The following is a 26,894-nucleotide window of genomic DNA, read 5'->3' as shown; positions in this document are numbered from 1 at the left end:
ATATTTGGCAGGAGGTTAGGAAGCGCAGCTTGGTTTCCACCTCATTATGTGGGTAGTGTGCACATAGCCTGTCTTCTCTTGAGAGCCAGGTCTGCCTACGGCGGCCTGTCTCAATAGCAAGGCTATGCTCACTGAGTCTGTACATAGTCTATATTCTCTTGAGAGCCAGGTCTGCCTACGGCGGCCTGTCTCAATAGCAAGGCTCTGCTCACCAGCTGCGATTAAAAAATGGTGTTTATCTTCTTGTGTAACAGCATCAATAAACAATTCATCGCTCAGACCGTTTGTTGTGTTCTCTCATTTATATAAAGGAGATCTGCTTTCATTTACATTGATGTTCCCAGATTTCCAGGCCTGGCCTCAAGTCTGTTTTTATTTCCCTCTCACTCTCTATCTCTCACAGTCTCTCTATCTCTCACAGTCTCTCTATCTCTCACAGTCTCTCTCTCTCTCACAGTCTCTCTCTCTCTCACAGTCTCTCTCTCTCTCACAGTCTCTCTCTCTCTCACAGTCTCTCTCTCTCTCACAGTCTCTCTCTCTCTCACAGTCTCTCTCTCTCTCACAGTCTCTCTCTCTCTCACAGTCTCTCTCTCTCTCACAGTCTCTCTCTCTCTCACAGTCTCTCTCTCTCTCACAGTCTCTCTCTCTCTCACAGTCTCTCTCTCTCACAGTCTCTCTCTCTCTCACAGTCTCTCTCTCTCTCACAGTCTCTCACAGTCTCTCACAGTCTCTCACAGTCTCTCACAGTCTCTCACAGTCTCTCTCTCTCTCTCTCTCTCTCTCTCTCTCTCTCTCTCTCTCTCTCTCTCTCTCTCTCTCTATCTCTCTCTCTCTCTATCACCCTCTATCTCTCTCTCTCTCTCTCTATCTCTCACAGTCTCTCTCTCTCTCTCTCTCTCTCACAGTCTCTCTCTCTATCTCTCACAGTCTCTCTCTCTTTGTCCTGTGTTTTGTGCTTGCATCATTATTGAGTGAAACTGATACTTTCTCCAAACACATAACCCCTTGTCACCCTCCCTTCCAGCTGCGATAGAAAAAGGTGTTTATGTTCTTGTGTAACAGCATCAATAAACAACTCAACGCTGGGGCTGTTTGTTGTGTTCTCTCCTTTATAAAGATCTGCTTTCATTTGCATCAATGATCCCAGATTTCCAGGCCTGGACGCTCATTTCTTGTGTCTTGCTTCCTCCCCTCTCTTTTGGGAGCTGTTTCATATACTTTCATATTTAGTTTCTCTAAAACTCAGGTTGTATTTCTTTGTGCTTAAACTGAATGGAAGGTAGATTTGCAGCTAGCAGTCATTCATGTATCTCAGATTAAACAGACACTGTTGTTTGTGTCTTCCAAATTGTCCTTGGCATGGAGTTAATGAGGAGATTTATTCTAGCATGGTATGATGATTCACCCACTCTAGCTCGTAACAACCTTCCCATCTCAAGCTGTCTAGGCACAATAGTGTTAACCAGGCTTTCAGTAATTCATATTTCTATGTGCCAGATAGGTCTGCACTTCACTCATCACCACGGTAACACCAGATGAGTTTATCTAGTGCTCTGGTAGGCGATGAAGTCTCAGGAAAAGGCTGAGGATCATTTCCCATATGGTACAGCAGGGGATTCCTCCTGACCGTTAGCTCTGTGAGAGATGCACCAATGATCACTGAGAGCAGAAGAGAGACGTGGGAGAAAGAGCGGCGTTTGCTGATTAACACAGTGAAGTGTGAATTAAACCAAATGAAAAGGAGACAGTTACTCAGTCTGCATGTAGCCTTCTATACTGTAATCAGTGGCACAAGCAGAGGAAGAGAAGCATGGTGCATGGTGGCGGAACATGAAAGCCCTCCATGCTGGAGCACTACCGCTGTGTCACGCTGCCACACATGGTCACCCACTCTGAGCATCATACTCTATAAGCCCTCTCTGTAATGGTCAGTTGTGTACCCTCCTTGCAAGTCATATAGCCAGGAATGACTGATGGTTTGTTTAAGACCATGGCACTATGATTTTTTTTGTACTCACAGGAGTTGTCTTCGTAAATGACACAAGTGTTTTTGCTTCAACAACAAGGCAGAACAGGGCAGCACGGCTGGCCCATAAATGTACACAGAGAGCTAACATTAATAATATGCATGTACAGTCGTGGCCTAAAGTTTTGAGAATGACACAAATATTAATTTTCACAAAGTCTGCTGCCTCAGTTGATGGCAATTTGCATATACTCCAGAATGTTATGTTGAGTGATCAGATGAATTGCAATTAATTGCAAAGTCCCTCTTTGCCATGCAAATGATCTGAATCCCCCCAAAAACATTTCCACTGCATTTCAGCCCTGCCACAAAAGGACCAGCTGACATCATGTCAGTGATTCTCCCGTTAACACAGGTGTGAGTGTTGACGAGGACAAGGCTGGAGATCACTCTGTCATGCTGATTGAGTTTGAATAACAGACTGGAAGCTTCAAAAGGGCGGTGGTGCTTGGAATCATTGTTCTTCCTCTGTCAGCCATGGTTACCTGCAAGGAAACATGTGCCGTCATCGTTGCTTTGCACAAAAAGGGCTTCACAGGCAAGGATATTGCTGCCAGTAAGATTGCACCTAAATCAACCATTTATCGGATCATCAAGAACTTCAAGGAGAGCGGTTCAATTGTTGTGAAGAAGGCTTCAGAGCGCTCAAGAAAGTCCAGCAAGCGCCAGGACCGTCTCTTAAAGTTGATTCAGCTGCGGGATCGGGGCACCAACAGTACAGAGCTTGCTCAGGAATGGCAGCAGGCAGGTGTGAGTCCATCTGCATGCACAGTGAGGCGAATACTTTTGGAGGATGGTCTGGTGTCAAGAAGGGCAGCAAAGAAGTCACTTCTCTCCAGGAAAAACATCAGGGACAGACTGATATTCTGAAAAAGATATAGGGATTGGACTGCTGAGGACTGGGGTAAAGTCATTTTCTCTGATGAATCCCCTTTCCAATTGTTTGGGGCATCTGGAAAAAAGCTTGTCCGGAGAAGACAAGGCTACTATCAGTCCTGTGTCATACCAACAGTAAAGTATCCTGAGACCATATGTGGGGTTGCTTCTCAGCCAAGGGAGTGGGCTCACTCACAATTTTGCCTAAGAACACAGCCATGAATAAAGAATGGTACCAACACATCCTCTGAGAGCAACTTCTCCCAACCATCCAGGAACAGTTTGGTGACGAACAATGCTCTTTCCAGCATGATGGAGCACCTTGCCATAAGTCAAAAGTGATAACTAAGTGGCTCGGGGAACAAAACATTGATATTTTGGGTCCATGGCCAGGAAACTCCCCAGACCTTAATCCCATTGAGAACTTGTGGTCAATCCTCAAGAGGCGGGTGGAAAAACAAAACCCCACAAATTCTGTCAAACTCCAACAATGGGCTGCCATCAGTCAGGATGTGGCCCAGAAGTTAATTGACAGCATTCCAGGGCGGATTGCAGAGGTCTTGAAAAAGAAGGGTCAATACTGCAAATATTGACTCTGCATCAACTTCATGTAATTGTCAATAAAAGCCTTTGACACTTATGAAATGCATGTAATTATACTTCAGTATTCAATAGTAACATCTGACAAAAATATCTAAAGACACTGAGTCAGCAGACTTTGTGAAAATTAATATTTGTGTCATTCTCAAAAGTTTTGGCCACGACTGTAAATCTCTCATGGGTCAAGGTGGAGGAAAGATTAACTTCATCACTAATTGTTTTTGTAAGAAGTGTTGACAAGCTGAATGCACCGAGGTGTCTGTTTAAACTACTATCACGCAGCTCAGACACCCATGCATACCCCACAAGACATGCCACCAGAGGTCTCTTCACAGTCCCCAAGTCCAGAACAGACTGTGGGAGGCGCACAGTACTACATAGAGCCATGGTTACATGGAACTCTATTCCACATCAAGTAACTGATGCAAACAGTGGAATCAGATGAAAAGAATACGTGTTATGGAACAGCGAGGACTGTGAAGAGACACACACAGGCACAGACACACACTCTACAGACATGTACACATGGATGTTGTATTGTAAATATGTGATAGTGGAGTAGTGGCCTGAAGGAACACACTAAATGTATTGGGTAAAGTGTTATGAAATGCAATGTCATGTAATAGTTTAAACTATATCACTGCCTTAATGTTACAAATACAAAACAGAGATTTTTCAAAATCTTATCCTGAGTTTATTGCAGGATATTATTGAGCTAGTTTGCAGATCTCCCCACCTCACGGCTTATTCTAGAATATATTATTTTGTTTTTCAGCATTTTGCCAGACAACTACATTCAGAAACAGCCACCAGAGAAACAGTGTCAAGTGTAATGTGTTGCCTGACTGTCGCTCCAGTCTGCTAAGTGTAATGTGTTGCCTGACTGTCGCTCCAGTCTGCTAAGTGTAATGTGTTGCCTGACTGTCGCTCCAGTCTGCTAAGTGTAATGTGTTGCCTGACTGTCGCTCCAGTCTGCTAAGTGTAATGTGTTGCCTGACTGTCGCTCCAGTCTGCTAAGTGTAATGTGTTGCCTGACTGTCGCTCCAGTCTGCTAAGTGTAATGTGTTGCCTGACTGTCGCTCCAGTCTGCTAAGTGTAATGTGTTGCCTGACTGTCGCTCCAGTCTGCTAAGTGTAATGTGTTGCCTGACTGTCGCTCCAGTCTGCTAAGTGTAATGTGTTGCCTGACTGTCGCTCCAGTCTGCTAAGTGTAATGTGTTGCCTGACTGTCGCTCCAGTCTGCTTTTCTCTGCTGCTCCAGAAAATAGGAATACACATTTAATCTGTTTGTTTGAGTCTCTAGTCGAGGGAGCACGCCACTGTTGTCCTCAACTGTGTGTCTGTTAGTCGCCCACACAGACGAGAAGAAAAGCTGTCCTCACAACCGGTTGTCTCGAAATTAGTCCAAGTTCCAGGATTGAAAACGTCTGACATAGTTTGATTTTGTCATGAAACATCACTGTAACTTGCCTGAGGTGTGGGCAGTGCAGTGGACTGCCAGTGTTGCCACCATGACTGAATGAATGTGTTGTATTGTCCTTGAGGAGGCTAGCTGCAATTTGATGAAGGAGAAGGAGGAGGAGATGATGTTGTGCTTTGCTGGCTCGGCAGATCTGCAGATTGCTGACTAGTAGGCAGGGTGACGTTTTTTTTTCATCCTCTGCAGTTTGGGAAGCACTATGATCACATCTCAAAATGGAAGTGAATCAGCTAAAAAAAATGAAAGGAATTTAAGCCACCTCATCTCCCTCCGACCCTAGCCGCCCCAAAACACTGTACTCAGCTCTCTGTCTGAATGATCCAGTGATCGGACTCCAGTGCCTCTCCATATATCAAATCCAACCTGCCCTCTGGAGGTGTAGAGAATACACTCCGGAGATAAAACACCCAGCTGGGACCTTACCCGGAGCAGGTGTAGTGTCCGTGTGTGTCCAACTGGCTGTTCCTCTGGTCTGTCCGTCTGAGGCTAACCCCCTGAGGGGGGGGGGGGGGGGGGCTTGGAAGGGGCCAGGCCGTGCCCCCTGAAGACCTACTAAAGATCACAGAGCCCCTGTGACCCCTTTCTCCTGCCAACTAGTCCCAGTTGCCAGGCAACGTGCTGTGATATTTCCTACCATAGCAGGAGAGCATTACCATCAAATGGCAGGGCTGGACCATTGATAGTCCTCTTGGATGTGGATCACTAATTTAACACTTTGATAACAGGTAGCCACTGGGGTTAGATGGGGGAGGCAATTTACAGTTGACATTGCATGTCAGAGCAGAAACTATACCATTAAGTCCAAGGAACTGTCTGTAGATCTCCGAGATACTGTAGAATTGTGACGTTTCCAAGGACACAGTGGTCTCCATGATTGGGAAATTGAAAGAATATGGAACTACACAGACTGCCTAGAGCTGGCTGTCCGACCAAACTGAGAAACTGGGCAAGAAGGACCTTGGTCAGGGAGGTGACCAAGAACTCAATAACCACTCTGACAGAACTACAGAGTTCCTTGGCTGAGATGGGAGAATATGCCAGAAAGACAAGTCTCTATAACACTTCACCAATCTGGGAGAGTGACCAGATGGAAGCCACTCCTGAAAAAAAGACACATGACAGCACGGCTGGAGTTTTGCAAAAAGGCACGTGAAAGACTCTGAGAGCATAAGGCAACAGATTCTGTGGACTGATGAGACAAAAATGTAAGTCTTGGGTCTGAATGCATAGCGCTGTCTGGATAAAACCAGGCACTGCTTATCACCTGTCTAACACCATCCCTACCTTGAAGCCTGATGGTGGCAGCATCATGCTATGGGGATGCTTTTCAGCGGCACGGACTGGGAGACTGGTAAGGATAGAGGGAACATTGAATGGAGCCAAATACAGGAAAATCCTTGATGAGAACCTGCATCAGAGTGGAAACAACCTTAGACAGGGGCGAAGATTTACGTTCCAACAAGACTATGATCCCAAGCACACAGCCCAAGCAACGCTGGGATGGCTTCAGAACAAGAATGTGAAAGTCCTTGTGACCCAGCCAAAGCCCAGACTTGAATCCCATTGAAACTCTGTGGAAAGACTTGAAGATTGCTGTTCAACACCACTCCCCATCTAACTTAACAGAGCTTGAGAAAATCTGTGAGGAAGAAAATCCCAAAATTCAGACGACTCAAAGCTGTAGTCGCCACCAAAGATAGCTCTACAAAGTATTACTCAGGGGTGTGAATACTTATGTAAATTAAATATTTCTGTATTTCATTTTCAATACATTTGCAAAAATTTCTAAAAATATGTTTTCACTTTGTCATTATGGGGTATTGTGTGTAGATGGGTGACATTTTTATTTATTTAATCCATTTTAGATTGTCTGTAACAAAACAAAAGGTGGAATAAGTCAAGGGGTATGAATACTTTCTAAAGGCACTGTATCATGCTTTTGAAATCTGGAAGTATTATTGGTGACATATTGTCTTGGGATTAACCCATTTTTCTCTCCAATAATAGCAACATTCTCATAATATCCCACAGTAAAGGAATGCTTGACACATCAGTGACCCCCTGTTATTGCTTCTAAATATGGTGGCAGGCATTAGAAAGATATGGAAGGGGCTGAGATTAAATGGATCTACCAGTCAGCTGTGTGTGTTTGTGTGATATTGTGTATACTGAGGCGTGAGAGGAGAGGCGTGATTGTTTTAGGCTGCTATAGCTGTTCCTCTATTAGGCTCTGTGTTGTCTGATATTAGCTCCATCTCAAACATCTCACGAGGGGACAGACAGCGTCAACATCCACAAACTCAATGATTGCATCACATGATGCCATACTAGGTTATTGGTAGGGACAGCCAGGAACTTGGCAAACTGTAGCAAAACACTTTGCAACAAACGTTTTTGCAGCTAAAACAAGTGTTTCTTATTGGACAAGTTTACATTAGTCCCTCCCTGTTTTGCTTCCATTTGGTTCCCAGTGAATACACCCCATGTGCTGGGTGGCTTGTTCGTAGGCGACTTTTAAATAGTCCATGTGTGAGACATAGTCATGTGACCATTTTTCCCATGAAACCAGTGTTTGTGTAAATTTAAAAAACATTTTCCCATCGGAATAATTTGTCTGTTGTCTTTTTTTGGAGGGGGGGTTTATTTTTTAGAAGGGTTTATTCTACACTTCAGGAGGACTATAGTTAAGCTGCTTCCTGTCTGTTTATTGTGGTTTAACTACTTAGCTAATTGTCCCAGTGGCTGTTGTTGAATGTTAATGTGAGAGGTTTTACCAACTGAGCAATTCTTTGCTAATGAGTATCCTGCACGGGGAAAAGTTGTATAGGGGTGCATCCCTTCATTATTCCAGTACATACAGATGTCGTCTATTTTCTCATGCCCCTGTTCCTGCCCATTTGATACATTCTAAATCTTAACACATTTTATGTATTAGTAAAGATTCATTGAGAATAGTTTGTTGGGTGAAAATATGATCACTTGATGAGAGAACAGCAGTGTGCAGCCTGAGGCAAGGAACAGAGCGTAAGCTTTTTCTGCTACTTTCTCAAATCATCAATAGCCTATAGTCGCACCATGCAGTCTATTATGTTTTGATTTCTAACACATTCTTAGGTTTTATCATTCACATCTAAGTTGCCTAATAATTCTAAATCTAGCATATTTATGTTTACTCTTACGCTCAAAATAGCGACTTCATATGCACATTCTCTCCAGAATGGGAAAAATATCCTTTCTATTTTATTCAGCTAGGTTAAATTATATTCTTCTTACTATAAAATCATATAACATAAAAGACTGGCATGGGGCTTATAAGCATATCTTGTCAGCTAAATGGACAAGCCTACATGGAGCATTGAGCATAGTCAGATAACATACAGTAGGCCACCTCATAGGCTGTTATGTTCTTCTTTGTATCATAATGTTTCTTTAGACCTGACTAAATAAATATTGGATTTATTGTGATGGTCTACATTCAATTGATTGATTTCATTATTTATGAGACTTTTTAAATGTACAGTAGATGTTGCCAAGGCGCACGTCAGTGGCTTGTATGCAGCTTGTATGCAGCTTGTATGCAGCTTGTATGCAGCTTGTATGCAGCTTGTATGCAGCTTGTATGCAGCTTGTATGCAGCTTGTATGCAGCTTGTATGCAGCTTGTATGCAGCTTGTATGCAGCTTGTATGCAGCTTGTATGCAGCTTGTATGCAGCTTGTATGCAGCTTGTATGCGTGGATACCTAAAGATACTAAACGTGTTTATTAATTAACGTTCAATTACCGTGAGACCGGAAGTCTTTTGCAGGACAGTAACTGGCTGACAAAATGTAATGACCGCCACAGTCCTTGTCACATGTCAGTGGCTAGCTATATAAAGCAGGCAGACGGGCATCGAGGCATTCAGTTACTGTTCGATTGAACATTAGAATGGGCTAAACGAATGACCTAAGCCTCTTTGCTTGTGGTTTGATCATCGGTGCAAGGCGAGCTGCGTCCAGTATCTTAGAAACGGCTGGCCTTCTGGGCTTTTCACGCACAACAATGTCTGTGGATTACTGAGAATGTGCGACAAAAAAAAAAAAACATCCAGTTAGCAGAATAGCAAGAATGGTGCAAGCTAACAGACTGGCCACAAACAGACAAGTAGCGGTGCAGTACAACAGTGGTGTGCAGAACGGCATCTCGAAACGCACAACTAGTTGATCTTTGTCACGGATGGGCTATTGCAGCAGAAGACCACACCTGGTTCCATCAGTTAAAAACAAGAAGACGTGGCTCCAGTGGGCACGCAATCACCAACACTGGACAAATGAGTGGAGAAACATGGCCTTGTCCAACAAATCCCAGTTCCTGTTGTGTCATGCTGATGGCAGAGTCAGGATTTGGTGTAAGCAGCATGAGTCCATGGCCCCATCCTGCCTGGTGTCAATGGTACAGGCTGGTGGTAGTGGTGTACTGGATCGGGGAGTGTTTTCCTGATGCACATTTGGTTCTTTGATACCAATTGAGCAATGAACACCATAGCGTATCTGAACTTTGTTGCTGATTAAATCCAATCGAATATCTTTTGGATGAGATGGAGCTCCCGTTTGGCGCAGCAGTCTAAGGCACTGCATCTCAGTGCTAGAGGCGTCACTACAGACCCTGGTCGGGTCAAGTCAGTGCCTTAGACCGCTGTGCCACTCAGGAGGCTCAGAGGGCTCTATGTTAGTATTACCTTCCCCTCGGGTTCTCTTAACATGTTCTTTTTTACATTTGACCAAACTCATTATGTATTAAAGTCTCAACTCTTCTGTTGAGTGCCGTAGGTTCTACGGCATGGGGAATGTTTGATTTGCAACAAGTGGATATTGCCAAAATAAAGAAGAAACACCAAATGTGAAAGAAAGTTTATCCTTTGTTGTGGTGTTTGTACTATAGTCATAAACAGACATACACATGAACTCAACAACATGAATCAAAAACACCACAACTCTAACTCGGGCAATAACATTGCTTTCCTTGTATTCCATTAGCTTTGGAGCTTTGCATCACTGGAGAGACGGGGTGGGGTCACTGAATGATATCATTCACTCCACTCGCTGTTTGCGATTGTGAATTCTCTCACCCAGAGGCATTTGGAGAAAGAGTTTGGCAGCCGAGTGGGTCTGGCAGCCTGAACCCTGGCTTCCTCTAATTTACAGGCTGGCGGTAAACTTTGAGAGGGGAAAGAGAGACGGCTGCAATACATAAATTGATCTGGAACCCTTCGCTCCTGTTAGCTTTTCCACAGCCAGGGTCCGTGTTGCTATGCACTGTTTGCCCCTGCAGAAAGCCCTGGTGTGCGTGGCTTGCTGTCGGTAATTTACAGCTGCCTGGTTGAGGGAACAGGAGGTCTCACACACGGAGCTATGTTTAAAACAATTGGCATCATAGAGCTTCTGGTGAGCGGCAGCAGACTCCTTTCAGAATGCAATGATGACTCTTTAGTCTCTGATGTTGTTGAAAAATACGGCTGGAGGAATGGTCTTTGATCTGTGTCAGGCCACGAGGTATGTAGCCTCGGAGCTCTGTGCACCGCTGGGCTTGATGGGGCGAGCCTCTCAATGCCAGCCATAGAGAGTTATGACGATGCTAGCTGCTATGTTGAGGTTGGCCAAAACCTAACTCAACTCATTTGCCCTTTCCCCAGAGTGATGGGTTGTTTTTTTACTTCTCAAATGAAGCTGAGAATCTCAAAGAAAGCACCAACTGTCATCATGACAGTCCCTCCCTCCATTCAGTCACACCATTTACGTAGGCCAATGTGTAAAGTATTACTAGATTGCTTTGTGCCTGAAATTGTGCCACAAGAGCCAGGTCATGTTTTGATGGGCCTACTAAAGGTCTATGTACAACAGGGGTCAGGCACAAGGAATTTAATAGTGTTCAACCTTGTCGTCGATGTAATAGTTTCAGGCTCATTACTGAACCATCGGTGTCTGTGGGTCAGAAAAAGAAAAAAACACACACAGTGTCACGGCCGTTAAAAGAAGAGGACCAAGGTGCAGTGTGGTGAGCGTACATTTTCCTTTTATTCATAAAAATGATGCCGAACAAAACAATAAACACTACAAAAACAAACCGAGAAGCTAAAGGCTATGTGCTCTAAACAAAAGTCAACTAACCACAAATACAGGTGGGAAAAAGGGATACCTAAGTATGGTTCTCAATCAGAGACAACGATAGACAGCTGTCCCTGATTGAGAACCCTACCCGGCCAAAACATAGAACTACAAAACATAGAACATAGAATACCCACCCCAACACACGCCCTGACCAAACCAAAATAGAGACATAAAAAGGATCTCTAAGGTCAGGGCGTGACACACAGCCAGTTCTCTCTGGCTGCAAGACGCTTTGAAGATAAGCGCCTGTCTACCTGCCTGTTGGCCAGTAGCCTACCTCTTCACATACAGCCCCATCCTAATTTGAATGACATCTTCTGGGATGACAGTTAGCTGTTCCACTGTTCTCTTTGTTAAGGTGTATTCATTATGCTACTGACTGATTAATTAAAGGAGCACTGAGATGAAGTTTCTCCTCAGATGTGAGTCCTTGAATGTCAACTGGAAGGCTACAAATCAGGCTTAATCAAGACCAACAGGATGGATAGGAGAAGAGTTTCAGCCAGACATCAACATTTCTCTGCTGTACATGACTGTTATTTGGACTATTATATATCAAAGTTATCCTTGATTATGGATGATCAGTAGAAATTAGTGGCCAATTACGTTCAGTGGCACATTTCATCCTTTTCTGGCCTCTGGCTGTTTGGGTGTTAAACAAACCCATCCTTATAGGCTACACATCAAGTCCTGTGGTCAAAAATAACTCCACAGAAATGGTTGTGGTGCTGGGCTAATAATTGATGTCTGGCAATCACATCATTTCTTCATTGTGACCTAGAAAAAACAGGAAGTGTGTCTAACACCTCCCTCCCTCCCACTCTCTTTTTCCATATTTGTCTCCTGTCTCATCCGCAGCACATCACTCCAGACAGCTACTTCCCCTACCTGAGCGACCTGTGCAAGGCATTATGGGAGGTGATGCTCAGCTATCACCGGACCATGCAGTAGCACGAGGAGCATGACAAGGAGGACTCCGCAACCGCCACAGGTATACCTGTCCCACCAATAGCTAGCCCGTCCCCTTAATTCAGCACAACACTAGGCCTTTGGCTGACCAATAGCCCCTCCCCTTTAATTCAGCATTGCACGGTCCCCTCCCCTTTAATTCAGGCAAGCGACCACTAAAGCCCTTATACACTGTCCATCCTCTAACCTCTCGTACTTCTATAGCCCTGATTCCCTTATTCTTAATACACCTAAAGCCCTGATTCCCTTAGGCTTATTACACCTAAAGCCCTGATTCCCTTAGGCTTAATATCCCTAAAGCCCTGATTCCCTTAGGCTTAATACACCTAAAGCCCTGATTCCCTTAGGCCTAATACATCTAAAGCCCTGATTCCCTTAGGCTTAATACATCTAAAGCCCTGATTCCCTTAGGCTTAATACACTAAAGCCCTGATTCCCGTAGGCTTAATACACCTAAAGCCCTGATTCCCGTAGGCTTAATACATCTAAAGCCCTGATTCCCGTAGGCTTAATACATCTAAAGCCCTGATTCCCGTAGGCTTAATACACCTAAAGCCCTGATTCCCGTAGGCTTAATACATCTAAAGCCCTGATTCCCTTAGGCCTAATACACCTAAACGCCTCGAACATCCCATATAATAAAGATTGCTTCTTTAGCCGCCCTCAACTTTACGTTGTACAGTTCATCTTGCATTTCTGCTGCCGTAGTTTCCCCTCGTCCTCTAGACGTTCTTAGAAGCTAGACACTTTTTTTAGCCACCCCTAAATCAATTTAAGCTGATTGTGTAAAGAAATATATAAAAAGGAAAGGGGAGTTGACTTTCATTAGGGAAAAGGGGATACCTACACTAGTTAGTTGCACAACTGAATGAGTTCAACCTAAATGTGCCTTCCGCATTTAAGCCAACCCCTCTGAATCAGAGAGGTGCGTGGGGCTGCCTTAATTCATGTCCAGGGGAGCAGTTTAGGGGGTGGTGGTGGTGGGGGTTAACTGCCTGGCTCAAGGGAAAAACGGCAGATTTTTCCACCTTGTCGGCTCGGGGTTTCAAATCGATTTTTTGGGGTTAATCGCTTTTAACCGCTAAGCTACCTGCCACCCCCATTAATGTCCCATAGACGTAAACCCGGAGATTGATTTGATTTCTAAGTATTGCATTTGACCTTTATAGAGAGCAGAGCTACTGTTTCAGGTTTATTGTTGAGTAAAGTTCTCTATTTCTGTAAGGCACGACGCTGGTAGACGAGAAGCAAGTACAGGGAGTGAACATTTAATTAGCAACAGACAGGACAGGACAGCATCTGGACATGAACACATAACGACGTTAATGCTGACACCGGGAACAAAGTGAGGAGCAGACCGAAATAGGGAAGTCAATCATCAAAGGAGTCCAGGTGAGTCTCATATTGTGCAGCTGCTAATGATGGTGACAGGTGTGCGTAATAATGGCAGCCTGGAGCGCCAGAGGGAGAGCGGGAGCACGCGTGACAATTTCTTCCTATTAGTTTTGCCTTTTCAATTACTTTGTCAATCAGCAGTAGCTTTCACTCAAATGCGGAACTTGTCCTTTCTCTGTGGAAAAGGTGTTTCCTTTCTTCCTCCTGTATGTTGGATTAATTAAGAAAATGGGCGATGACGAGTAGGACCATGGTGATGCCTTATCCCCTGATCACAGCAATTGATGGATTTGTAAGAATCAGTACACCCCCCCCCCCAAAAAAAAAAAAAAAGTATTGCATTTGCCCTTTATAGAGAGCAGAGCTACGGTACTGCCTTCTCGTCTGCCCCCCTCATATAACGAAAATGGTTGTGAATGCGCAGCGCTGCATTTGCACAGCCCACACAGCACACATTGGCCTGATGGTATGGGTAATTGAGGTTGAATTTGTCACCGCACTTACCAGTGTGTTGATAGTCAAGTGGAATTGGTTTTCTAGTGTTGCTTCAGTGGCTCTCCCTCTTTCAGGCTGTCCATGTAGAAGGTCATTGAACCAACCAAGCCTGAAAGTGATAGGTGCTTGTGCTTTGTTGACGCCAACACACTTTGAAAAGTCACCGAGCCCTCCAACGACCTTGCGAATCTAATGTTTCTAATGATTAATCTAATGATTAGATGAATAATAAAAAATAATCCACACGGTGGAGATAAATGGAGATAAACTGTGATATTTAAACCTGGAAATATACAGTACATTTCCATTCCATTATCATGTTAATTTCAATTTAAGTACTGTTTTGATTGATATTTGTAAGAGAAAAATATGTATGTATTTATCCTAATTACAGACATCATGTCCCTCAGTGCTCACCCCCTGTTAGGAGTTATTTATGTATTATTCATGTATTTATTAAGGATGATTCCGTACAGCCACAGGGAGGACCACGCATTGTTTACGTGATATTTAGATTAGATCAAATGAATGACGTATGGAGTGTTCTACTTTTCTGAGAAACCCAACCCCCCCATCACAATCAAACAGGGTTATCAAGTGCAATACTGCTATGGTCTCCAAAACAGGGTTTTACATGTTATTACAAGGTAGCTAAGCTAATGGCCTATCTGCTGGAAAGGCAGAAGGTGTATTTTATATATACACCTACTCAAATATTTTATATTTGGGATTCATCAAAGTAGCCACCCTTTGCCTTGATGACAGCTTTGCACACTTTTGGCATTCTCTCAACCAACTTCATGAGGTAGTCACCTGGAATGCATTTCAATTAACATGTGTGCCTTGTTAAAAGTTAATTTGTCGAATTTCTTTCCTTCTCAATGCGTTTGAGCCAATCAGTTGTGTTGTGACAAAGTAGGGGTGGTATACAAAAGATGCAGAAGATAGCCCTATTTGGTAAAAGACCAAGTCAATATTATGGCAATAACAACTGAAATAAGCAAAGGGAAATGACAGTCCATCATTACTTTAAAGACATGGTCAGTCAATCTGGAAAATTTCAGTCGCACTTGGAGAGTGATGAAGTGCTGCATCAGATGACCTGGCCTCCACAATCACCCAACCTCAACCCAATTGAGATGGTTTCAGATGAGTTGGACCCCACAGTGAAGGAAAATCAGCCAACAAGTGTTCAGCATATGTGGGAACTCCTTCAAGACTGTTGGAAAAGCATTCCAGGTGAAGCTGGTTGAGAGAATGGCAAGAGTGTGCAAAGCTGTCATCAAGGTAAAGGGTGGCTACTTTGAAGAATCTAAAATATATTTGGATTTGTTTAACACTTTTTTGGTTACTACATTATTCTATTTGTGTTATTTCATAGTTATGATGTCTTCACTATTATTCTACAATGTATAAAATAGAACAAATAAAGAAAAAACCTTGAAGGAGTAGGTGTCCAAACTTTTGACTGGTACTGTATGGCTCTATGAGCCAGAGAGATGCAGGTAGCTAGATAATTTGAGACCACAAAGGCAGTCCAAGATGTATGTTGGGATAAGCAAGAAAATTCCAGCTTGTGTCATCACTACTATCACCTTTCTAAGGTATCCAAGGTATCTGGAACAAACAACCATTGGCTCTGTTTCAATGGCGATAAAGTTTCAGTTTAATAATTTAGCAAAGTTTTCTATTCCTTCCTATTAGTTTGCATTTTCAAATACGTTTTCAATCAATAATAGTTTTGGCTCAGATGCGGAACTTGTCCTTTCTCTGTGGAAAAGGGGTTTAATTTCCCCCTTCAGTTCATTGGATTGATTAAGAAAATAGGCGATGACGAATAGGACAACGGTAATGCCTTTATCCCCTGATCACTCACTGGTGCCGTTGAGACTTCGGCTGAGATCCAAATGGTGTTCTATTCCCTGTGTAGTGTACTAAATAGGGAATAGGTTTCCGTTTGGAACGCGCTCTTCAAGTCTCCAGCTTCCAAACCTCAGTTAAGCATATCTCCTTGTTCTGTGAGTGAAGGGACATTCAGTTCTTATCAGAGGAGGCGGGGCCATCCATCAAGAGGTGCTGTCATATCAGTGCGTGTGATTGGCTGTCCTCCGCTACCCTCTAAGTGAAGGTGTCCTCACTCTGCAAACGCTTTCACCCTTCCTCTACGTAAAGGGTGTGTGTGTTTGGTGCACGTGTGTGTATTCGGTTTGTGTGTTCTTATAAGTGGGTGTACATGTCTGTATACCAAAGCCTTAAGAAGAGTGATTCACAGGCTGGTCTTAATTTGTCAGACTGTCCGGTGTGTCCTTGTCCCCAACACGTTCTACCGGGCGCCCTGCATGACCGCCAGGCTTCTCTCTGTCATTGGAGAAAATAATTGAAAGGTCCTTTGATGGCTGCAACACTGCGGATGCATCCCAAGTGGCAGCCTATTCCAGATAAAGTGCCCTGCTTTTAACCAGAGCCCCTATTCAGGGAATAGGGTGCTATTCGGTACGCAGCCTGCATCACCTCTACGGAGCGTCACCACAGCTGCTATAATGAACCTGTCACCATGATGTATCAGTAATTATTGTCACCACTCAATAAAGGGAAGTTGTTTCTGAATTGAATATGGGCGAAGGGTTCCCTCCCATCTTGCCAAATTGAATTTGCAGCCTTAGCTCACCCACTGTCATATTCGATCAGCTCGGACAGGTCCTCGGTGGTGAGAGGATAAATGGCTGCTGTTAGTGGATTGGTTACAAGCTCACAGCACTGACTGGAACCCTTCGTATTGACCTTTCACTAAACATACACTCAATCCAGGACAGAGGGGACCTTGACACGTATAGCTTTGCATCATTCTAAGATGAAACCAACATAAAATGAAATCAAGATCGATGAAATAGTAACGTTTGCTGTTGGTGAACAAGTTGGGTTTTTTCACTGTCATTTGTGATTGGTTTATGATGTGGCGACAAGTAGCCTAGTGGTTAGAGCGTTGGACTAGTAACCGAAAGTTTTCATGATCGAATCCCCGAGCTGACAAGGTAAATCTGTCGTTCTGCCCCTGAACAAGGCAGTTAACCCACTGTTCCTAGGCCGTCATTGAAAATAAGAATTTCTTCTTATCTGACTTGCCTAGTTAAATAAAGGTAAAATAAATAAAAAATTAAAATGTCTTAGAGGCATAGGATTTCTCACAACATGTCCTGTTTTTTGTGTTATTTCTTGGTGTGACTCTATGATATATTAAGGCCTAACTTGGACAACTGCCTTCCTTGATTCAGTCCTAAAGTGACTCCATAGTTAGCGTAACAGATGACGTCATTGATACGTAGCTACACCAGTTCCTTCTGATCCTGATCATTTAGGCATTTTCATGTACATGATTGCTTGGTTAATTATGCGTGTCTGAGACATTAAATAATACAGCAATCCCCGGGTGGAAATTGACAATTACGCCTTCCATTGCCTCTGCTACTTACCTCTGTATTTGTTAAGGCGGCTTCTCTCCTTCATTTACCGGACCTATCAGCAGGTAAATTGCTTTCCCTGGCCTGTGACCAGCTTTGTTGTGTGTTTTCACACTCCAACGTCATCTTCGTCACTTCCAACGTGATGATGAGGTAAATGTGGTTGCCAGGTCAAAAGATGAATTATAAACTGGGTGGTTCGAGCCCTGAAAGCTGACTGGCTGACAGCCATGGTATATAAAACCGTATACCATGGGTATGACAAAACATAGCATTTTACTGCTCTAATTACGTTGGTAACCAGTTTATAATAGCAATAAGGCATCTCTGGAGTTTGTTGTATATGGCCACTATATAACGGCTAAGGGCTGTATCCAGGCACTCCGCGTTGAGTCGTGCTTAAGAACAGCCCTTAGTCGTGGTATATTGGCCGTATACCACACACCCGTGCCTTATTGCTTAAATAACAAGTAATTCATTCGTTTTAGATGGGTGTTTAAATTACTTTTTGGCTGGCTAGGATTTGACTGGAGACCGTCCAAGTTTCTCAAGGCTCCTTGTCACAGTTTTATCTTGTTGAATTACTTGGCGAAACTACATCTTGGAACTTTGTGCTGTAGTCTGTGGCTGGTTGTTTTCTGGCATCCTTTCTTTCCGTTGTCGGGGGAGGATATCTGTTTACAATTTTGAAATGTGTAATAGTAACACAATGAAAGCCCCTGGATGCTGTTTCATCACACCTCACTCACTTCCCAGATTCTTCCTTGTCCAACGTTAACTGCTTTGACCCTGCTGTGATATTTTTCTGGAGAACATTGCAATGACTTCTCTCACTATATTAATTCATATTATGCTGGTGTCAAACTGAGGCCCAACCTGGATAGAAAGTAACCTAGAACTACTCTATCTAACCATTTTAAGTCTTTGCACAGTTACATCACCCTCCTCATCGGGCTCCTCTCCTCTTTCCTCCCTCCCCTGTTCCCATTAGTAGCATTAACCTTTTCTCTACATCTCCCAGACAGGCAGAAGAGCTAATCTCCCTTCTTACTCACATTGTTAAAGACATGCTCTGGAACTTTGGCGACTACGAAGTATTTTTTAAATCTTTCGCTTTGGGCTGTATGTGTCAATGTGTAGTTCATACACGCATAATCTGAGCAGAATTACTATTTTACCTCAATTAGCCACGACATCTCTAGTTTGAAAGCAAAAATGGAGCTGATGGATAGGGCTGCCGTGCTTCTAGCTCTTAGGAAACTTATTTATAGTATTTATATATATTTTTCTTATATTTTTCTTTTATTTTACCCCCTTTTCTCCCCACCTTCGTGGTATCAAATTGTTAGTAATTACTATCTTGTCTCATCGCTACAACTCCCGTACGGGCTCGGGAGAGACGAAAGTCGAAAGCCATGCGTCCTCCGAAACACAACCCAACCAAGCCGCACTGCTTCTTAACACAGCGCGCCTCCAACCCAGAAGCCAGCTGCACCAATGTGCCGGAAGAAACACCGTGCACCTAGCTACCTTGGTTAGCACGCACTGCGCCCGGCCCGCCACAGGAGTCGCTGGTGCGCGATGAGACAAGGATATCCCTACCGGCCAAACCCTCCCTAACCCGGACGACGCTAGGCCAATTGTGCGTCGCCCCACGGACCTCCCGGTCGCGGCCGGCTGCGACAGAGCCTGGGCGCGAACCCAGAGTCTCTGGTGGCACAGCTAGCGCTGCGATGCAGTGCCCTGGACTACTGCGCCACCCGGGAGGCCTCAGTATTTATATTTTTATGTGTTATTTCTTGACTTCTCTGGGGCAGGTGCAAACGTCCCACCGGCCAATAGCCAGGGAAAATACAGCACGCCATATTCAAATAACATGATATAAAAATCTAACTTTCATTAAATCACACATGTAAGATACCAAATTAAAGCTACACTCGTTGTGAATCTAGCCAACATGTCAGATTTCAAAAAGGCTTTTCGGCGAAAGCATAAGATGCTATTATCTGATGATAGCACAACAGTAAACAAAGAGAGTAGCATAATTCAACACTGCAAGCACGACACAAAACGCAGAAATAAAATATAAATCATGCCTTACCTTTGACGAAATTCTTTTGTTGGCACTCCAATATGTCCCATAAACATCACAAATGGTCCTTTTGTTCGATTAATTCCGTCGATATATATCCAAAATGTCAATTTATTTGGACCGTTTCATCCAGAAAACACAGCTTCCAACTTTCGCCAAGTCACTACAAAATATATCAAAAGTTACATGTAAACTTTACCAAAACATTTCAAACTACTTTGGTAATGCAACGTTAGGTATTTTTAAACGTTAATAATCGATCAATTTGAAGACGGGATGATCTGTGTTCAATAAAAAAAGAAAACAAACTGACGCAATTTTTCCGTAACCTGCCTCTCTCAAAAAATTGACTTCATGTGACCCTCATTTATGATAGCCCTACTTCTTCACTACACAAAGGAATAACCTCAACCGATTTCCAAGGACTGTTAACATCCAGTGGAAGCGGTAGGAACTTCAAACAAGTCCATTAGAAATCTGGTGTCTAAGAAAACTCACTCAGTGACATCAAAAAAATACAAATTCTGAATGGTTTGTCCTCAGGGTTTTGCCTGCTACATAAGTTCTGTTATTCTCACAGAAATGATTCAAACAGTTTTAGAAACTTCAGAGTGTTTTCTATCCAAATCTACTAATGATATGCATATCTTATATTCTGGGGATGAGTAGCAAGCAGTTGAATTTTGGCATGCTATTTTTCCGAAAGTGAAAATGCTGCCCTCTGCCCTCAAGAAGTTAAATTATTAGTTCAGGAATTGATTTGTGTTATGACATACAGCCAAGAAGAACTTTTGGATATCAGAGCGGTGGTAACTCAACAGTATTACGACCAGGAATAATAGTCTGATCCTTTGTTTGTACCCCCCAGGGCAATTGAACTGATTCCAGAGGCTGATCCAAAACACTGCTGGTGGAAAAGATGTACTCGGAGTGGACTTCTAGTCCGACTCAGGTGGTGCGCATACCACCCACCGCTTCCGAGTATATTACTCGCTAATGTTCGGTTACTGAATAATAAAGTTGACGAGCTCAGAGGGAGTATTTCCTTCCAAAGAGACATTAGGGATTGTAACAGTCTGTTTCACGGAAACATGGCTCTCTAGGGATATACTGTCTGAGTCTGTACAGCCAGATGGGTTCTCAGTTCATCTCGCAGACAGGAATAAATTTCTCTCTGGGAAGAAGAAGGGCATGGGTGTATGTTTCATGATTATCTACTCATGGTGGGATTGTGATAACATACAGGAACTTAAGTCATTTTGTTCACCCGACCTAGAATACCTCACAATCAAATGCCGACCATATTACCTCCCAAGAGAATTCTCTGCGGTTATAGTCACAGCCGTATATATTCTCCCTCAAGCAGATACCACGACGGCCTTCAAAGAACTTCTCTGGACTTTATGCAAACTGGAAACCACATATCCGGAGGCCGCATTTATTGTAGCTGGGGATTTTAACAAAGCAGAGAAAAACGTTACCGAAGTTCTACAAACACATTGACTGTACAACTCACGCTGCTAAAAGACTCGACCACTGCTACTCCAACTTCCGGGATGCCTACAAGGCCCTCCCTTCGGCAAATCTGATCACCAATCCATTTTGCTCTTCCCTTCCTAGAGGCAGAAATTCAAACAGGAAGTACCCGTGCTAAGGACTATTCAATGCTGGTCTGACCAATCGGAATACACGCTTCAAGATTGTTTTGATCACAGGTACTGGGATATGTTCCGGGTGGCCTCCGAGAACAACATAGATGAATACACTGACGCGGTGACTGAGTTTATCAGGAAGTGTATAGGAGATGTTGTATCCACTGTGACTATTAAAACCTACCCTAACCAGAAACCGTGGATAGATGGCAGCATTCGCGCAAAACTGAAAGCGAGAACCATCGCATTTTACCATGGCAAGGTGACTGGGAATATAGCAGAATACAAACAGTGTAGTTATTTCCTCCGTAAGGCAATCAAACAGGCACAACGTCAGTATAGAGACAAAGTGGAGTCGCAATTCAACGGCTCAGACATGAAATGTATGTGGCAGGGTCTACAGACCATCAGACTACAAAGGGAAAACCAGCCACGTTGTGGACACAGTCTTGCTTCCGGACGAGCTAAACACCTTCGCTCGCTTTGAGGATAACACAGTGCCACCGAGTCGGCCCGCTACCAAGAACTATGGGCTCTCCTTCTCCGTGGTTGACATGAGTAAGACATTTAAGCGTATTAACTTTTGCAACGCTGCCGGCCCAGGCGGCATCCCTAGCCGCGTCCTCAGACCATGCGCAGACCAGCTGGCTGGAGTGTTTACGGACATATTCAATCTCTCCCTATCCCATTCTGCTGTCCCCACATGCTTCAATATGTCCACCATTGTTCATGCACCCAAGAAAGCTAAGGTAACTGAACTAAATGACTATCGCCCCGTAACACTCACTTCTGTTATCATGAAGTGCTTTTAGAGACTAGTCAAGAATCATATAATTCTACTTTACCTGACACCCTAGACCCACTTCAATTTGCTTACTACCCCAATAGATCCATAGACGATGCAATCGCCATGGCACTGTACACTGCCCTATCCTATCTGGACAAGAGGAAATGTAAGAATGCTGTTCATTGACTATAGCTCAGCATTCAACACCATAGTACCCTCCAAGCTCATCATTAAGCTCGAGGCCCTGGGTCTGAACCCTGCCCTGTGCAACTGGTGGTGAAGGTAGGAAACAACACCTCCACTTCGCTGATCCTCAACACTGGGGCCCCACAAAGATGCGTGCTCAGCCGCCTCCTATACTCCCTGTTCACCCATGACTGCCTTGCACGCACGCCTCCAACTCAATCATCAAGTTTGCAGACGACACAACAGTAGTAGGCCTGATTACCAACTATGACGAGACAGCCTACAGGGAGTAGGTGAGGGCCCTGGGTGTGTGGTGCCAGTAAAATAATCTCTCACCCAACGTCAGCAAAACAAAGGAGTTGATCGTAGACTTCAGGAAACGGCAGAGGGAGCACCCCCTATCCACATTGACCGACCGCAGTGTAGAAGGTGGAAAGCTTCAAATTCCTTGGTGTACACATCACTGACAAACTGAAGTGGTCCACCCACACAGACAGTATGATGAAGAAGGCGCAACAGTGCCTCTTCAACCTCAGGAGGCTTAAGAAATTTGGCTTGGCACCTAAAACCCTCACAAACTTTTACAGATGAACAATTGAGAGCATCCTGTCGGCCTATATCACCGCCTGGTACGGCAACTGCACCGCCCGCAACCGCAGGGCTCTCCAGAGGGTGGTGTGGTCTGCCCAACACATCACCAGGGGCAAACTACCTGCCCTCAAGGACGCCTACACCACACGATGTCATAGGAAGGCCAAAAAGATCATCAAGGACAACAGTCACCCGAGCCACTGCCTGTTCACCCTGCTATCATCCAGAAGGCGAAGTCAGTACAGGTGCATCAAAGCTGGAACCGAGAGACTTCTATCTCAAGGCCATCAGACTGTTAAATAGCCATCACTAGCACATTAGTGGCTGCTGCTCTTTATACATAGACTTGAAATAACTGTCCGCTTTAAAAATGTCACTTTAATAATGTTTACATATTTTGCATTACTCATCTCATATGTATATACTGTATTCTATCCTATTCTGCTGTATCTTTGTCTATACCGCTCTGATATTGCTCATCCAAATATTTATATATTCTTAATTCCATTCCTTTACTTTAGATTTGTATGTATTGTTGTGAAATTGTTAGATATTACTGCACTATTTGAGCTAGAAACACAAGCATTGCACTACACCCGCAATAACAGCTGCTAAACATGTGTATGTGACAAATAACATTTGATTTGATTTGACCGTTTTTCTGGAAGTTGTGCTGCGCCATTTTACCTCCATTTTACCCCAAGTGGGCCAGCCCCCTAGCAATTCGAGTTCTAGCCAATGAGCTTCAGCCCCTCGCCATTTGAGTGACAGCTAGCAAGATGCACACACATCAGAGTGAGAGAGAGAGAGCGCAATGACATGGTGCACATATGCGACATAGCGCTACTTTCAGAACTACTGGCTAACAAGTATATAAAAGTACCAGAGAATCTCTTTTATGAACACTATCCCCCTCTGTGTCATACTGTCATGTAACAGTGGGCCTAGGCTGTGCCTTGTTTCATTCTTTCTTTTGTTCCATTCTTTCTTTCAGGGAGTGACTCATGCAGTCGTTCTTATCTCAGTCAGGACAGACAACCGTGGGGCAATTTGTTTCCCTCTCTGTGATACGGTTAGGATGCACCGATGGGTAATTCTTAGCTTTCCAGGTGTTTTATGTCAAAAGAACTCTGCTGTTGTTCAAGAGAAAGCGAGACTATCTATACCGTAATTATCTTCCCAAATGATATATCGTATTATCTCTAGGGTTGTCTTTGGGGTCAAAGTAGAAAAAGCTCAGTAACAGGCCTGTAATCATACTCCGGTATCTCGGATGATCTAGTGATCATTTTAAAACAGGTGGATTTTAGATTTAGAACACAAATGTCTGACCAGTCAATGTGACTAACGCACTACATGGCCTAAAGTATGTGGACACTCCTTCAAACTTGGCTATTTCAGCCACACTCGTTGCTGACAGGTGTATAAAATTGAGCACACAGCTATTCAATCGCCATAGACAAACATTGGTAGTAGAAATGCCTTACTGAAGAGCTCAACGTGGCACCGTTATAGGATGCCACCTTTCCAACAAGTCAGTTTGTCAAATTTCTGCCCTGCTAGAGCTGCCCCGGTCAACTGTAAGTGCTGTTATTGTGAAGTGGAAACATCTAGGAGCAACAGCGGCTCAGCTGCGAAGTGGTAGGCCACACAAGCTTACAGAACAGGACCGCCGAGTGCTGAAGCGGGTAGCTTGTAAAAATCGCGTGTCCTCGTTTGCAACACTCACTACCGACTTCCAAACTGCCTCTGGAAGCAACATCATGAAATGGGTTTCCCATGACCAAGCCCAATGCATAGTGCCAACTGTAAAGTTTGGTGGAGGAGGAATAGTGGTCTGGGGCTGTTTTTCATGGTTCGGCTAGACCCCTTTTTCCAGTGAAGGGAAATTTTAATACTACCGCATACAATGACATTCTAGACGATTCTGTGCTTCCAACTTTGTGGCAACAGTTTGGGGAGGGCCCTTTCCTTTTTCAGCATGACAATACCCCCGTGCACAAAGCGAGGTCCATACAGAAATGGTTTGTCGAGATCGGTATGGAAGAACTTGCCTGGCACTTGGTTGTGCAGGTAAGGTGAGATCTTTACATAATGGGTCCATCGATTCCAAACAGTTCTGGTAAACTGAGTAGTCAACACCTCGTGACAGTAACTATTTGGCTTGCCATTCTATAACACCATTTTTAACAGCGATACATTGCCAGGAAGCTGCAAACATTCAAACAACAGACTGCGAGCCAGGCCTAATCGCCCAACATCAGTGCCCGACCTCACTAATGCCCTTGTGGCTGAATGGAAGCAAGTCCCCGCAGCAATGTTCCAACATCTAGAGGAATGCCTTCATAGAACAGTGGAGGCTGTTATAGCAGCAAAGGGGGAACCAACTCCATAATAATGCCCATGATTGTGGAATGAGATGTTCAACATGCAGGTGTCCACATACTCAAAGTAGGCACACTTTGCCTTGATGACAGTCCATCCAATCAGGAGAGAGAAATGTGATCATTTGTGCTCTTAAATAAAGAAAGATGATGGTGAAATGGTCACCAGCTCAAACACATGACCTTGTCAGATTTACGATCAAATTCTAAAACTTTCCAACATGTTTGTTACACTCTAAGCTTAGTTAAATTACTTTCTCCAGCATATTTTTTAAAATGTTGTTGCAGCCTTGAACATCATTTGGCTGACTTGAACAAGTGGATGTTGGAGTGTGGGTTTAACTGCATTTTGGAAGATGGTATCTATCATCCCGTCTGCATCATTTGGCTGTCTGACTCACCTCTGGGTGGGGAGGGGGAGGTTAGTGCTACCTAGTGGAGCTTCACTCTCAAGCCTGAGATCATGGAGAGAACTGATTGACCTTCATTGTCAACTGCCAAGCAGCATTTCTTTGTTTCCCATCCAAACGCCATCGCCTCTGAGTTTAATGAGGCTTCCATAACTGACAAAATTCTGTCAGTATGCCTGCAGTGGTGATGGTACATAGTTACCCATTAAGTCAGTCAATAGGATATGTACAGGATAGGGTTGATCTAAAGATCATGTTACTTCAGTGTTATGACAGCAAAATGTTAGCTAAATATATAGCTTATCGTACTAAGGTCAATAGGTCTAGGAATAGAGTTGACATTGTGGATTTCATTTCAACAATGGAAGTAGTACTTGTTCTATTGATAGACCACTTATCAAAGGGGATTAAACAGAGAGTTTTAGATAGAGTATCTCAATTAAACACCCCAGTTGCAGTCATAATCTGGGTCAGTGCAAATATCAGCTTCCGTCCACCCTCTGACTGCGGTTCCTGTAAAGAGATTAGTACAGTAGTCCAAGTCCTCTGGATGAAGCTGCAGTCTGCACAAAGAAAAATCTAAAGAAAAATGTTTTGTGGGAAAATGTGAAGTGGAGGTGAAAGTCCTCACAAGGTGAAACTAACCACAAATGGGCCTCAGTTTATTTGACCTGAGTTCTCCAGTAGATTGTCTGTGATGTCATACTGTTCTCCAGTAGGTTGTCTGTTCTGTCTGTGATGTCATAATGTTCTCCAGTAGATTGTCTGTTTGCTCTGTGATGTCATATTGTTCTCCAGTAGGTTGTCTGTTCTCTCTGTGATGTCATACTGTTCTCTAGTAGGTTGTCTGTTCTCTGATGTCGTGCTGTTCTCTGTCATTGTTCTGATGTAAAGATGAAATCACCTTCAGGGTTGTGTTCAGTAGAGCACACTGTAACAAAATGCATTAGAACAGAAAACCAAAAGGAGTGTTTCTTATTGGACAAGTCCAGGTAGTCCCTCCCTGTTTCGGTTCAGTTCAAGTTTTATCGTCACATGCACAAGTACAGTAAAATGCTTAACTTGCAAGCTCTAACCCCAACAGTGCATAAATCAATATCTAAATAATAACTCCTAGTAAATTATATATAATAAAGAAGACACAATAAATAAAAGAGGAAGCTATATACAGCGTCCGTTCTAATACCACATTTACAATGTGCAGGGATATTTTATTTTTATTTTATTTCACCTTTATTTAACCAGGTAGGCTAGTTGAGAACAATTCTCATTTGCAACTGTGACCTGGCCAAGATAAAGCAAAGCAGTGTGACACAGACAACAACACAGAGTTACACATGGAGTAAA

General features: G+C 43.7%; 1 pseudogene; it reads left to right on the top strand.

Annotated features, from left to right (window-relative positions):
• Nucleotides 1-26,894, top strand: part of LOC129820191 (syndetin-like) — a 331,482-nt pseudogene that overhangs the window by 108,285 nt on the left and 196,303 nt on the right.

This window comes from Salvelinus fontinalis, chromosome 22 (assembly GCF_029448725.1).
Source record: "Salvelinus fontinalis isolate EN_2023a chromosome 22, ASM2944872v1, whole genome shotgun sequence".
Taxonomy (NCBI): Eukaryota; Metazoa; Chordata; class Actinopteri; order Salmoniformes; family Salmonidae; genus Salvelinus; species Salvelinus fontinalis.
This window is presented reverse-complemented; position numbering and strand designations above follow the sequence as displayed.